The sequence below is a fragment of the Austrofundulus limnaeus genome, unplaced genomic scaffold, assembly GCF_001266775.1.
Source record: "Austrofundulus limnaeus strain Quisiro unplaced genomic scaffold, Austrofundulus_limnaeus-1.0 Scaffold208, whole genome shotgun sequence".
Lineage (NCBI taxonomy): Eukaryota > Metazoa > Chordata > Actinopteri > Cyprinodontiformes > Rivulidae > Austrofundulus > Austrofundulus limnaeus.
Window position 1 is genome coordinate 611,908 of NW_013952610.1, and position 7,095 is coordinate 619,002.

At 39.0% G+C, this 7,095-nt stretch overlaps 1 non-coding gene across 1 annotated transcript; it reads left to right on the plus strand.

The window, feature by feature from the left end:
- Positions 1-2,961: 2,961 nt before the first annotated feature.
- On the plus strand, positions 2,962-3,033 carry trnaa-cgc (transfer RNA alanine (anticodon CGC)). The gene has a single exon. It is a non-coding gene; the product is annotated as a tRNA-Ala (tRNA).
- The last annotated feature ends 4,062 nt before the right edge of the window (positions 3,034-7,095 follow it).

Below are 7,095 nucleotides of genomic sequence, written 5' to 3' on the forward strand. Positions count from 1 at the left end.
AAAGTGTCCCTTAAAAAAGGAGATTTTAAGGTCTAAATTTTTTTCCTATACATATTTATTCTACTCAATTAATGCGTGATTTATTTATTTTCTATTATAATTTTATATCGTGATATATATCGCTACCGCCACCCATCATAATGTATATCGTGATATGAATTTTTTGCCATATCGCACATTCCTACCACAGGGTTTTACAGAGAATTCTTCTGATTTAAGCTGAAGCACTGAAGACTCACCCCACTGAACACACATCTAACAAACTTCAGAAACAGATTAACGAGTTCCTTTAGTCTTGTTTGTCGTTCTACAGCGAGCGTGTTCCAGTGGATTAAAGGCTACAGGCAGTGACATAAGCTCAACCACCTCTTTTTCAAGCAGAATCTGGGAGAAAAAAAGGAAAGATTTGATGGAGCAGAAGGACACGGAGACCCAGTGAGGATGGCAGCTGTCTGACTTCTTTGAAGCCAGAAAAAAAAGAAAAAGAAAAAACAAGAGGTCAGAGGAAAGAAGCACAAGTGGATCTGAAGAAAGCAGATGAAAGCGGAGCAACGGTTAGACAGAGAGGAGATTTGAAATTATACATCTTAAATAATAGAAGTTATTTGTATCTGTTTGACTCAATAACAACTATGATTACATGTGGGAGTTCAAGAGGACAGAAAGGAAAGAGCATACATGGTAAGGAAAAGAGATCAAAAAAGATTTGGACAAGAAAAAAATTACATGGGTGATGGTAAATAATAAATGTGTGTAAAAAAGATGGAGGAAGCGGTAAGAATTGGCTTAAAAACTAAACAGAAAAGAGACAGAATCTATGAGTATGCTCAGATAAAGCAAAAATAAATCATATTTTAACTTTAAGTGGTAAGCTATACAGAGCAAATGTGAAAGAAAAAAGATTTTATAGACATCTTGGAACAAATAAAACATAATTTCTCAAAATATGATGATTTTGGTCTCAAACGTTTTTATGGAAACCTTTTTTTTGGTTAATTTTTGGCTCTCTTCTTCCTCCTTTACCAACCATCTGCTGTTCAGTGTTTATACAAAGAATGAAAAAAAAAAAAACAAAAAAAAACGGGAGCTGTTATTTGGCAGCCAAATACATCTGCCAACCACACATCTGTCACCCTACCTTTTGTTTAGTCTTCTGTTACGTCTCAGGAGCTGTATTGTAAATATATAATTTTTGTGCTGGAAAAAAAATTGAACATCTAAGAGATTATCAACAACAAAGCTACTGCTACAGGTTGGAAAAAGAAACCTGTGTGGGTTTTTTGTTTGTATATGGAGCGGAGCAAACAGCCAGTCTCAGTGACAGATGAAAAAAAAAAAAGATCCAATATTCAGGCGTAAACTGAGATGCTGGTCTCCATCTGTGTGACCACCTGCTGTTCTGTTAATGCAGAGGTGTGAACAGCCTAACCTTGGCACCGCGTGCATCTGCACGAAACAAATAATTCAATTAATGACACAGAATGAGAGAGAGAGAGAGAGAGAGAGAGAGAGAAAAGATGCTCCCTGAACTGAAGCCAAGCTTACATGCGTGTGAATATTTAGCTGTAGCCATGGATAAGTGTGTGTCTGTGTGTGTGCATATATCAGCAGGTCTGGGTGAGGTTTTCCTCTGGGCACGTCTGTGCAACCGCACACTAAACCGAACTCGCTGACTGTGATGGAAAACCAACCGAGGGAGACGAGGGGAAGCAGAGACTGCAGGTGTGTGCTTGTAGCAGAAACTTATTAAACTCAAAAACCAATTACAGAAAAATCCAGGAATGGTGCTAATCAACATCTGACAGAGTGAAAGTTCATTCAGCAGGAACCACAAAAGAGTTATGGACTGAGCAGATCACATAGTTTGTTTTAATACCTGACTGAAGAAATGCATTAAAATCAGGTTAATCAGTGTTTTCTTCTTGAGAAGTAGTGGAGGGAAATAATGTAGATGTCAAACTAATTCCATCCATCCATCCATCCATCCATCCATCCATCCATCCATCCATCCATTTTCTTCTGCCTATCCGGGGTCGGGTCGTGGGGGCAGCAGCTTCAGAAGGGAGGCCCAGACCTCCCTCTCCCCAGCCACTTCTTCCAGCTCCTCCGGGGGAACTCCAAGGCGTTCCCAGGCCAGCCGAGAGACATAGTCCCTCCAGCGTGTCCTGGGTCTTCCTCGGGGCCTCCTCCCGGTGGGACGTGCCCGGAACACCTCACCAGGGAGGCGTCCAGGAGGCATACTTACCAGATGCCCGAGCCACCTCAACTGGCTCCTCTCGACGTGGAGGAGCAGCGGCTCTACTCTGAGTCCCTCCCGGATGACCGAGCTTTTCACCCTACCTCTAAGGGAGAGCCCAGACACCCTGCGGAGGAAACCCATTTCAGCCGCTTGTATCCGGGACCTCGTTCTTTCGGTCATGACCCAAAGCTCATGACCATAGATGAGGGTAGGAACGTAGATCGACCGGTAAATCGAGAGCTTCGCTTTCTGACTCAGCTCTCTCTTCACCACGACGGACCGGTACAGCGCCCGCTTTACAGCAGACGCTGCGCCAATCCGCCTGTCGATCTCCCGCTCCGTTCTTCCCCCATTCGTGAACAAGATCCCCAGATACTTAAACTCCTCCACTTGAGGCAGGACGACCCCCCTGACCCGGAGAAGGCACTCTACCCTTTTCCGGCTCAAGACCATGGCCTTCAAGGTCAAACTAATTAACGTATTTTAAACTCAGGACTTTTTCAAATGATCACATTTCACATCATCAGCGTTATGTGTAGGTGATGCATCTTTAAGCCAATCTGAAATCATATAATCAATATTATCTTTTTCTAACCAACTTCAACTGACATTAAAGTTGAGGAACGAGAAGCATTCAGCGGTGATAGTCAAACACTTCTTTCCTGTTTGGTTTATATTATATAGTGTGGAGTTTTTTCTGTAATAAAATCAAAGTTTTAACAGGGGATGTAGCTCAGTGGTAGAGCACATGCTTCGCATGTATGAGGTCCTGGGTTCAATCCCCAGCATCTCCAATTAACTGAAAGCAGAAGATTCATGTTTCCAACAAACACTGTGCAAAATTATATTTAGCCAGTCAAAGTGATTTCCAGATATTGAAGAGACAATTACTATACTTGTTGATTACCAAAATAAAATGCTTCAATATTTGTGAAAGAAAATCATTTAAAAAGTCAGCTGTAGAAAGCTTGGGAGCTCAAAACCCACCCCTGCTGCAGGCCAGAGCATGTCGAGTCAAAAAAAACTGTATTTTTCCTTATGTAGTTTTTCGGCACGCCTCTCATTCTGCAATTTTTGTGCGTTTTCAACAATTAATATGACTTTTCATACTTCTGCAAATTATACTTATTTTTTTTAGATATTTAACTTTTTCAGTCATGTTTTTTCTAACTGCAAATGATTGGAGTTGTTTCAACATCCTTAGGACCACTGGAAATATTTATAAATTTAAAATGTACGTTTTACTTTTTGTTCTGGTTCAGATTTTTTTATTTCTTTGTGCTAATTTCCGCTTCCCTCAGTTTCTATTTTGCTGATTTTAGTTTATTTTCTGTTGTTTTTGCTATCATTTTGAGCTTTTCTGCTATTTTAAGCTTTTTCTGATGCTTTCTACTAATTACCTCTGCCAAGGGAGGAGGTAATGTTTTCGGTCATGTGTGTCTATCATTCTGTCTGTCTGTGGACAAAATTACTCAAAAACTTGTGGACGGATTGTCATGAAATTTTTTTTTTACCACATGTGGTTATTGGCCAAAGGAACCCACCATTAAATTCTGGTGATGACGATGCAGATACAGGAATTTTTCTTTTAATTCGAGCGAATCAGCCAGGCTACACAAAGTGTCATTACAGACGCATGCCTGTAGGAAACAGGAAGTACAAGTCGCAAACTCACTGGGACCAGGAGGTGTAGTGGAGAGACTTTGTGGGTGATTAACGCCGGGTGACCAGTCTCTGACTTTTTCTTTTCCCTTTGGACTCCACCAGGAATAAATCCCATGCGTACTACTTGTTTAAATGTTCGCTACGTCAGAGCTTATTCGGCAAATGTGTTTCCATCTCTGCTTTTACGCATTAACTCTACTGCAGGATAGGGGAAATTGGCCTTGGCGGAGGTTTGCACTCCCCGAGTGCTTCTAGTTTCAGCTGTTTTCTGTTTTAGCTACATTTTAACTAACTGGAGCTTTTTTCAGCTAAATTCACTTTTTGTGATAATTTAAATTTCTTACTGCTCAGTTCAGCAAACACGTGCTCTTTCTGTTTCTTGGTGATAAATTCAGCTACTTTGTTTTAGCTGTTTCAGCATTAAGCATTCACGCTGCCTTTTTGTAAGAAATACAAATTCTCTAGTTATATAATGGAATGTAATAAATGAGTGAATGAACTACTACACATTCCAAAGCAAAATAGCATCATTCTACTAAAACATTACAGTGAGTGTGTTTTTAGTATCATGTCTCTGCAGATCAGAGTCTGTTTCATCCTCATCTCTGAGTTCTTTAAATTGCTTTTTGACAAACGTCAAGCAAGTTTCTTTAGATTTCATCACTCTAAGTGATGTCTGAGTGATTGGTCACCATCTGTCCAAGGCTTTATTATTTAGTTTGATGGCAGCTGAGATAAAAAAATGTGACATGTTTAAACTTGTTTTTTAAGGACTATTGAGTCCACTCTTTCAGAATATTTCATCCATTTTAGTCTTCTTGTTCAAGATTGGATCGCAGAAGAAAACAGAAAGCGACAGTTCTTCTATCCACTTCTCAGCATTCTCAGGTAGAGCATCTTGGTACTGCTCCCTTGCCTCGAGGCTAAGCTTTTTAGCATAATCTAAAAAAATCCAAACAGGCTAATAATGGGTCAATTCTTTTCTTTAGTGTCTTGTCTGTTGTTGGCTTTTGCTTTCTGACCCCCCAGCAAAAAATCCTTCCTACACTCTCTTCACATTAGATGTTAATGATTAAGCCACATTTGTGCCTTAGTTAAATTCCAATCATGCTTCTGGTTTTTCTACCTTAACAACCCAGAAAACCACAGTTAACACAACAACATTCCTAAGTAATCATTTTGCCAAAAAACACAAAGGTTCCTGCTCTATTTCTTACTAGAAGACAGCAAGGAAGCTGAGAAGAGCTGGACCCTTTATGGATGGATAAAGTTTCACATAATTGTTGTAACGCAGTACAAAAATGACAAAACACAAGCCCTCAGGATGAAGACTTGGCTCACTGTCATATATCTTGGCTGTGGGACAAAGGATTATAGACCTCCTCCTAACAGAGGAAACATTTCAGTCATAATTCTTCCAACTCAGACTGGATTTGTGGGACGTGTGTTGATCCAAGTGCAACTGTGTGGGGTGTGGAAATGGTTTAAGAAGGAAGCAAAGAAAGTGACAACAACACTTGTAAACAAAAATTCTGATTGTTTAAAATGTCAGTCACAACGATAAAATGGTCTTCAGTGCAAACTCCCAGCACAATACCCAGTTAATATGATTAAAAAACAAAGAATAGCCAACAGTTTTGAGCTAAAGCCAGATGTATGTTTAAACGGAGAAGAGATTTATCTTAAAGTTTATTCAAAATTAGACTAACTTGGGAAATGAAATTGCAAGGAAGTACAATAAGTTAAAGTTTATACATCATAAATCTATGGCATTACTGGAGATAAAAACGAAAGATCAAAAGACAGGAAACACTGAGACTCTTCAAAGTACAAAGAAGAAGGAAGAGGCATAATGAAAAAATCTTTCTAATCCTAGAAAGACTGATAGAAAAGAGAGGAAGGGGAGGATGAAGTCCTGCTATCTGTGCAATGCTTTAAAAGAGCATATCATAAGAAGTGGGGCATGATTAAAAAGAGAAAATTCTGAGGAGGAGAATAGTAAGAACCAAACATTTAAATAAATTTGTACAGCAAAAAATAACAGAGCAAGAAAAGGTGTAAAAAGCTCATGAAGAGTCCCTCATTTAAAGATATATTTGCACACAGGACGTGTGTATGTTTGGCTTAGCAAGACTGAAAATATGAAAAAAGGATGAAGCATGTGGGAGATGGAAAGGAAGGAAGCAGAAGAGGATTTAAGGTGAAATAATGTGTTAAAATCCTTTGCTATTGAGAGACAGACATACAGTAAGAGCTGCACAGTGGGTGCCAGCTTGGAAAAGCTATTTGTCCAAGACCTGACTTACTGACAGCTTCTGCCTTATGCTAAAAGGTTTTAGGCAAAGCAAGAATAAACATAATAATACTGACTATATTAATTGCTATAATTAAGCACAAGCATTAGTAATAATTAGTTCCCATGCCAGGTCACTTGCTGGTGCTGTGATTTTTGTATTTAAATGATAAACATTTGTATTTTATTATTGCTTTAATTTATTTTTGGGGGAAAAAGAGTACCGTATTTTCCGCACTATAAGGCGCACTGCATTATAAGGCGCACCTTCAATGAATGACATATTTTAAAACTTTTTCCATATATAGGGCGCACCGCATTATAAGGCGCTACCTTATACATCCATTAGACAGTGCTGCGCTAAAGGGAATGTCAACAAAACAGGCAGGTCAGTCAAACTTTATTATGAATAAACACCTGTTTTATTATTTTCTCRGAGGTAAAATATTAATATTTTTGTGACACAGTTTATCTTTTAACAACAGCWAGGTATAACATGTAGTGCAACATTTGTATCACATAGTGGAGTGGAACGTTTCCTCCATTCATTAAACACGTAAAAAACATTCTGATGCTGTTACGGTAAATTAAACGTTAGTGCAATCACAATATAGTAACACACGTAATAGTGCAAAGCAATAACAATAATAACTCAAATAATAACTCTAAAGCAATAGCATAATAGGCTATCTCAATGTTGTTCACGTTAATGCCCATATTTACAATATGACCAACCTTGTTCAACTGTAAACACACAAAAAACAAACATGTAAAGCTCACGTTATCAGTTCATTCCTCATCTACGAATCCCTCGAATTCTTCTTCTTCGGTGTCGGAATTGAACAGCTGGGCTAATGCGGCATCCAACACGCCCGGCTCCGTCTCATCAAAGTCGTCA